The 7,500-nt window shown below is 30.0% G+C and overlaps 1 non-coding gene and 1 pseudogene across 1 annotated transcript; both read right to left on the reverse strand.

The window, feature by feature from the left end:
- Nucleotides 1-115: 115 nt before the first annotated feature.
- On the reverse strand, nt 116-296 carry LOC129251695 (5.8S ribosomal RNA; annotated as a pseudogene).
- Nucleotides 297-889: 593 nt separating this feature from the next.
- Nucleotides 890-2,880, reverse strand: LOC129251711 (small subunit ribosomal RNA). The gene has a single exon (XR_008583071.1). It is a non-coding gene; the product is annotated as a small subunit ribosomal RNA (ribosomal RNA).
- Nucleotides 2,881-7,500: the final 4,620 nt, after the last annotated feature.

The raw sequence follows: 7,500 nt of genomic DNA on the forward strand, positions 1-7,500 counted from the left end.
TCTTTATTTTTTTTGCTATTAATATTATGAATTATTTAAAATCCAATAATATACACATTTGCTTAAATTCAATTATTTTTATAAAAGAATAAGCAACTTATTTAGCATAGTCTTACAACCCTCAACCATATGTAGTCCAAGCAGTACTTTAAAATTGAATTTAATGTACATAACAGCATGGACTGCGATATGCGTTCAAAATGTCGATGTTCATGTGTCCTGCAGTTCACACGATGACGCACAGTTTGCTGCGTTCTTCATCGACCCATGAGCCAAGTGATCCACCGCTTAGAGTATTTTTTTATTTATTTTTATTTATAACAAATGTCAATTTTTTTTTGCATATATTAATTGAAAGAGTAAAATTAAATAATATTAATAATATATAAATTGATTTTCTTTCAATAATATATATCAAATATATTTAACTCTAAACATTTTTATTAAGTTGCGAATGTCTTAGTTCAACAATAATACAGTGGTGGTATTTATTATGATTCAATTATTTTGTATTTTTTTAATCATTTTATGTATATATAATAATATAATAAATATATACCACTTTTGTTATTGTGAACAAATTAACTTATCATTCAATCAAATGAATAATATGTACAACTTTTTATTTTCATGTTTAAAGGTTTTTAAAAGAAAAAAAATAAGAAAAAACATTACAAAATGTACCATCATATATTATATTTAATATGATATAATTGATGGATCACAAATTGAATGAAAAAGAATAAAAAGAATTATGGATTCCAAAATAATTATATAAATTTTTTTTTTTTTTTTCTTTTTTTTTTTTTTTTTTTTTCTTTTTGTTCGTTTGTTTGCTTGTCTGTTTGTTTGTTTGTTTGTTTGTTTTTCTTACGGATATGGAACACAATAATGATCCTTCCGCAGGTTCACCTACGGAAACCTTGTTACGACTTTTACTTCCTCTAAATAATCAAGTTCGGTCAACTTTTGCGAAACAACCGTGACACACGAGGCGTCACAGTGATCACGTCCGGAGACCTCACTAAATAATTCAATCGGTAGTAGCGACGGGCGGTATGTACAAAGGGCAGGGACTTAATCAATGCGAGTTAATAACTCGCACTTACTGGGAATTCCAAGTTCATGTGAACAGTTTCAGTTCACAATCCCAAGCATGAAAGTGGTTCAGCGGTTTACCCGGACCTCTCGGTCTAGGAAATACACGTTGATACTTTCATTGTAGCGCGCGTGCAGCCCAGGACATCTAAGGGCATCACAGACCTGTTATTGCTCAATCTCGTTACTGCTAGACGCAATTTGTCCATTTAAGAAGCTAGTGTCCTTATAATGGGACAAACCAACAGGTACGACTCCACTTATATAAACACATTCAAACACTTGTACATTCAAGATGTACGCATGAAAGAAGGCTATATAAGTTTCAACATCATAATCCTGAAAGCATCTATTTAATATATTTGAGTCTCGTTCGTTATCGGAATTAACCAGACAAATCACTCCACGAACTAAGAACGGCCATGCACCACCACCCATAGATTCGAGAAAGAGCTATCAATCTGTCTTACACGCTTATGTTCGGACCTGGTAAGTTTTCCCGTGTTGAGTCAAATTAAGCCGCAGGCTCCACTCCTGGTGGTGCCCTTCCGTCAATTCCTTTAAGTTTCAGCTTTGCAACCATACTTCCCCCGGAGCCCAAAAGCTTTGGTTTCCCGGGAAGCGACTGAGAGAGCCATAGTAGTAGCTACACCCAATTGCTAGCTGGCATCGTTTATGGTTAGAACTAGGGCGGTATCTGATCGCCTTCGAACCTCTAACTTTCGTTCTTGATTAATGAAAACATCTTTGGCAAATGCTTTCGCTTAAGTTAGTCTTACGACGGTCCAAGAATTTCACCTCTCGCGTCGTAATACTAATGCCCCCAAACTGCTTCTATTAATCATTACCTCTTGATCTAAAAACCAATGAAAGTAGAACAGAGGTCTTATTTCATTATTCCATGCACAAAATATTCAGGCATTTGGAGCCTGCTTTAAGCACTCTAATTTGTTCAAAGTAATTGTACCGGCCCACAACAACACTCGATGAAGAGCACTGAAGTAGGTTTAAATAGGAGGAATATATAAAAAATACATTGTATTAATTATATATAAGAACTCCACCGGTAATACGCTTACATACATAAGGTAATGTACATACCACAATATATAGTTGTACTACCCGTATGAAGCACAAATTCAACTACGAACGTTTTAACCGCAACAACTTTAATATACGCTATTGGAGCTGGAATTACCGCGGCTGCTGGCACCAGACTTGCCCTCCAATAGGTCCTTGTTAAAGGATTTAAAGTGTACTCATTCCAATTACAGGGCCTCGGATATGAGTCCTGTATTGTTATTTTTCGTCACTACCTCCCCGAACTGGGAGTGGGTAATTTACGCGCCTGCTGCCTTCCTTAGATGTGGTAGCCGTTTCTCAGGCTCCCTCTCCGGAATCGAACCCTGATTCCCCGTTACCCGTTGCAACCATGGTAGTCCTAGATACTACCATCAAAAGTTGATAGGGCAGACATTTGAAAGATCTGTCGTCGGTACGGGACCATACGATCTGCAAGTTATCTAGAGTTCAACCAATTTAACGATCAAATGATCGCTTGGTTTTAGTCTAATAAAAGCACACGTTCCATAAGGTCCGTGTTTATATTGCATGTATTAGCTCTAGAATTACCACAGTTATCCAAGTAACTGTTAACGATCTATGGAACCATAACTGATATAATGAGCCTTTTGCGGTTTCACTTTTAATTTGTTTGTACTTAGACATGCATGGCTTAATCTTTGAGACAAGCATATAACTACTGGCAGGATCAACCAGAATAATATTTTTATTTATATATTTTTCTTTGTTTTTCATATTTGAAAATTTCATAAATTACGGTGTATATAAAAAGTAAAGGGGCGCGACCCCTTTAGCTTTTCTTATTAAAATTCAAAAACCGTTTTTTATGAAAAAGAATTTTCGTTCTCTATATATATATTTTATATAAAAATATAAGAACGATATTTCTTCTTAATATTTGCCAATTTTCAAATAATTTATCATTTTTAATAACATTTTACTTTTTTTTCAAATGCATTTTTAATGTAATAATTTCATATATTACATAATTTTTCTCTTTGAATTGAAATTAATAATTTCATAATTCTATTTTTTAATCATAAATATATATGATTGAAAAAATTTTCTCCTCTTTTCCTTTGTTTAAAATTTAATTTTTCTTATAAATTTTTGTTTTTCTTATTTTTTTCTCTTCATCATCTGTTTAATTTCCTGTATTTATACAAGAAACAAACAGTTGAGGATAATTTCTATGTAATGCTAGTATAGAATATAAAATTTTGAATTCAAAAATTTATTTCTATTTAAACTAACTATAGAAAACCAGGAATAAAATACAATAACACCAATATGCCATAACATGTTAGTATAGAATATAGATTCTTCATATATGTATATATATTCGAAAATTTTTTCTATTTAAACTAACGTATGGAAAACCAGGAATAAAATCATAATATTACCAGTTTAATATGGCTCAAATTCGAGTTTCATATAGTTATGATTCGATTTATATGCTTCAATATCATTGGTTAGTTAACTTTTGATATTTTCATATTATATCACATGCCTTCACCGTGAGTGTTTTTTGCCATGCACACCTCACATTGTCAAAAATGTATGGGAAAAATTCATTTCAATACATTTCAGTTTGATTTGAAATGTCTTTATTATATATTTTAGTGCCAATATGCCAAGGTTATATTCCATAAAATGTTAGTATAGAATATAGATTCTTCATATATGTATATATATTCGAGAATTTTTTTCTATTTAAACTAACGTATGGAAAACCAGGCATAAAATCACAATATTACCAGTTTAATATGGCTCAAATTCGAGTTTCATATAGTTATGATTCGATTTATATGTTTCAATATCATTGGTTAGTTAACTTTTGATATTTTCATATTATATCACATGCCTTCACCGTGAGTGTTTTTTGCCATGCACACCTCACATTGTCAAAAATGTATGGGAAAAATTCATTTCAATACATTTCAGTTTGATTTGAAATGTCTTTATTATATATTTTAGTGCCAATATGCCAAGGTTATATTCCATAACATGTTAGTATAGCTAATATGAATTCTTCATATATGTATATATATTCGAAAATTTTTTCTATTTAAACTAACGTATGGAAAACCAGGCATAAAATCACAATATTACCAGTTTAATATGGCTCAAATTCGAGTTTCATATAGTTATGATTCGATTTATATGCTTCAATATCATTGGTTAGTTAACTTTTGATATTTTCATATTATTTCACATGCCTTCACCGTGAGTGTTTTTTGCCATGCACACCTCACATTGTCAAAAATGTATGGGAAAAATTCATTTCCATACATTTCAGTTTGATTTGAAATGTCTTTATTATATATTTTAGTGCCAATATGCCAAGGTTATATTCCATAACATGTTAGTATTAGAATATAGATTCTTCATATATGTATATATATTCGAAAATTTTTTCTATTTAAACTAACGTATGGAAAACCAGGCATAAAATCACAATATTACCAGTTTAATATGGCTTAAATTCGAGTTTCATATAGTTATGATTCGATTTATATGCTTCAATATCATTGGTTAGTTAACTTTTGATATTTTCATATTATTTCACATGCCTTCACCGTGAGTGTTTTTTGCCATGCACACCTCACATTGTCAAAAATGTATGGGAAAAATTCATTTCAATACATTTCAGTTTGATTTGAAATGTCTTTATTATATATTTTAATGGCAATATGCCAAGGTTATATTCCATAAAATGTTAGTATAGAATATAGATTCTTCATATATGTATATATATTCGAGAATTTTTTTCTATTTAAACTAACGTATGGAAAACCAGGCATAAAATCACAATATTACCAGTTTAATATGGCTCAAATTCGAGTTTCATATAGTTATGATTCGATTTATATGCTTCAATATCATTGGTTAGTTAACTTTTGATATTTTCATATTATATCACATGCCTTCACCGTGAGTGTTTTTTGCCATGCACACCTCACATTGTCAAAAATGTATGGGAAAAATTCATTTCAATACATTTCAGTTTGATTTGAAATGTCTTTATTATATATTTTAGTGCCAATATGCCAAGGTTATATTCCATAACTTTCTATTTAAACTAACGTATGGAAAACCAGGCATAAAATCACAATATTACCAGTTTAATATGGCTCAAATTCGAGTTTCATATAGTTATGATTCGATTTATATGCTTCAATATCATTGGTTAGTTAACTTTTGATATTTTCATATTATTTCACATGCCTTCACCGTGAGTGTTTTTTGCCATGCACACCTCACATTGTCAAAAATGTATGGGAAAAATTCATTTCAATACATTTCAGTTTGATTTGAAATGTCTTTATTATATATTTTAATGGCAATATGCCAAGGTTATATTCCATAAAATGTTAGTATAGAATATAGATTCTTCATATATGTATATATATTCGAGAATTTTTTTCTATTTAAACTAACGTATGGAAAACCAGGCATAAAATCACAATATTACCAGTTTAATATGGCTCAAATTCGAGTTTCATATAGTTATGATTCGATTTATATGCTTCAATATCATTGGTTAGTTAACTTTTGATATTTTCATATTATATCACATGCCTTCACCGTGAGTGTTTTTTGCCATGCACACCTCACATTGTCAAAAATGTATGGGAAAAATTCATTTCAATACATTTCAGTTTGATTTGAAATGTCTTTATTATATATTTTAGTGCCAATATGCCAAGGTTATATTCCATAACTTTCTATTTAAACTAACGTATGGAAAACCAGGCATAAAATCACAATATTACCAGTTTAATATGGCTCAAATTCGAGTTTCATTTAGTTATGATTCGATTTATATGCTTCAATATCATTGGTTAGTTAACTTTTGATATTTTCATATTATTTCACATGCCTTCACCGTGAGTGTTTTTTGCCATGCACACCTCACATTGTCAAAAATGTATGGGAAAAATTCATTTCCATACATTTCAGTTTGATTTGAAATGTCTTTATTATATATTTTAGTGCCAATATGCCAAGGTTATATTCCATAACTTTCTATTTAAACTAACGTATGGAAAACCAGGCATAAAATCACAATATTACCAGTTTAATATGGCTCAAATTCGAGTTTCATATAGTTATGATTCGATTTATATGCTTCAATATCATTGGTTAGTTAACTTTTGATATTTTCATATTATATCACATGCCTTCACCGTGAGTGTTTTTTGCCATGCACACCTCACATTGTCAAAAATGTATGGGAAAAATTCATTTCAATACATTTCAGTTTGATTTGAAATGTCTTTATTATATATTTTAGTGCCAATATGCCAAGGTTATATTCCATAACATGTTAGTATAGCTAATATGAATTCTTCATATATGTATATATATTCGAAAATTTTTTCTATTTAAACTAACGTATGGAAAAAACCAGGCATAAAATCACAATATTACCAGTTTAATATGGCTTAAATTCGAGTTTCATATAGTTATGATTCGATTTATATGTTTCAATATCATTGGTTAGTTAACTTTTGATATTTTCATATCATTTCACATGCCTTCACCGTGGTGTTTTTTGCCATGCACACCTCACATTGTCAAAAATGTATGGGAAAAATTCATTTCAATACATTTCAGTTTGATTTGAAATGTCTTTATTATATATTTTAGTGCCAATATGCCAAGGTTATATTCCATAACATGTTAGTATAGCTAATATGAATTCTTCATATATGTATATATATTCGAAAATTTTTTCTATTTAAACTAACGTATGGAAAAAACCAGGCATAAAATCACAATATTACCAGTTTAATATGGCTTAAATTCGAGTTTCATATAGTTATGATTCGATTTATATGTTTCAATATCATTGGTTAGTTAACTTTTGATATTTTCATATCATTTCACATGCCTTCACCGTGGTGTTTTTTGCCATGCACACCTCACATTGTCAAAAATGTATGGGAAAAATTCATTTCAATACATTTCAGTTTGATTTGAAATGTCTTTATTATATATTTTAGTGCCAATATGCCAAGGTTATATTCCATAACATGTTAGTATAGCTAATATGAATTCTTCATATATGTATATATATTCGAAAATTTTTTCTATTTAAACTAACGTATGGAAAAAACCAGGCATAAAATCACAATATTACCAGTTTAATATGGCTTAAATTCGAGTTTCATATAGTTATGATTCGATTTATATGTTTCAATATCATTGGTTAGTTAACTTTTGATATTTTCATATCATTTCACATGCCTTCACCGTGAGTGTTTTTTGCCATGCACACCTCACATTGTCAAAAATGTATGGGAAAAATTCATT

Source organism: Anastrepha obliqua, unplaced genomic scaffold, assembly GCF_027943255.1.
Source record: "Anastrepha obliqua isolate idAnaObli1 unplaced genomic scaffold, idAnaObli1_1.0 ptg000063l, whole genome shotgun sequence".
NCBI classification, from domain to species: domain Eukaryota; kingdom Metazoa; phylum Arthropoda; class Insecta; order Diptera; family Tephritidae; genus Anastrepha; species Anastrepha obliqua.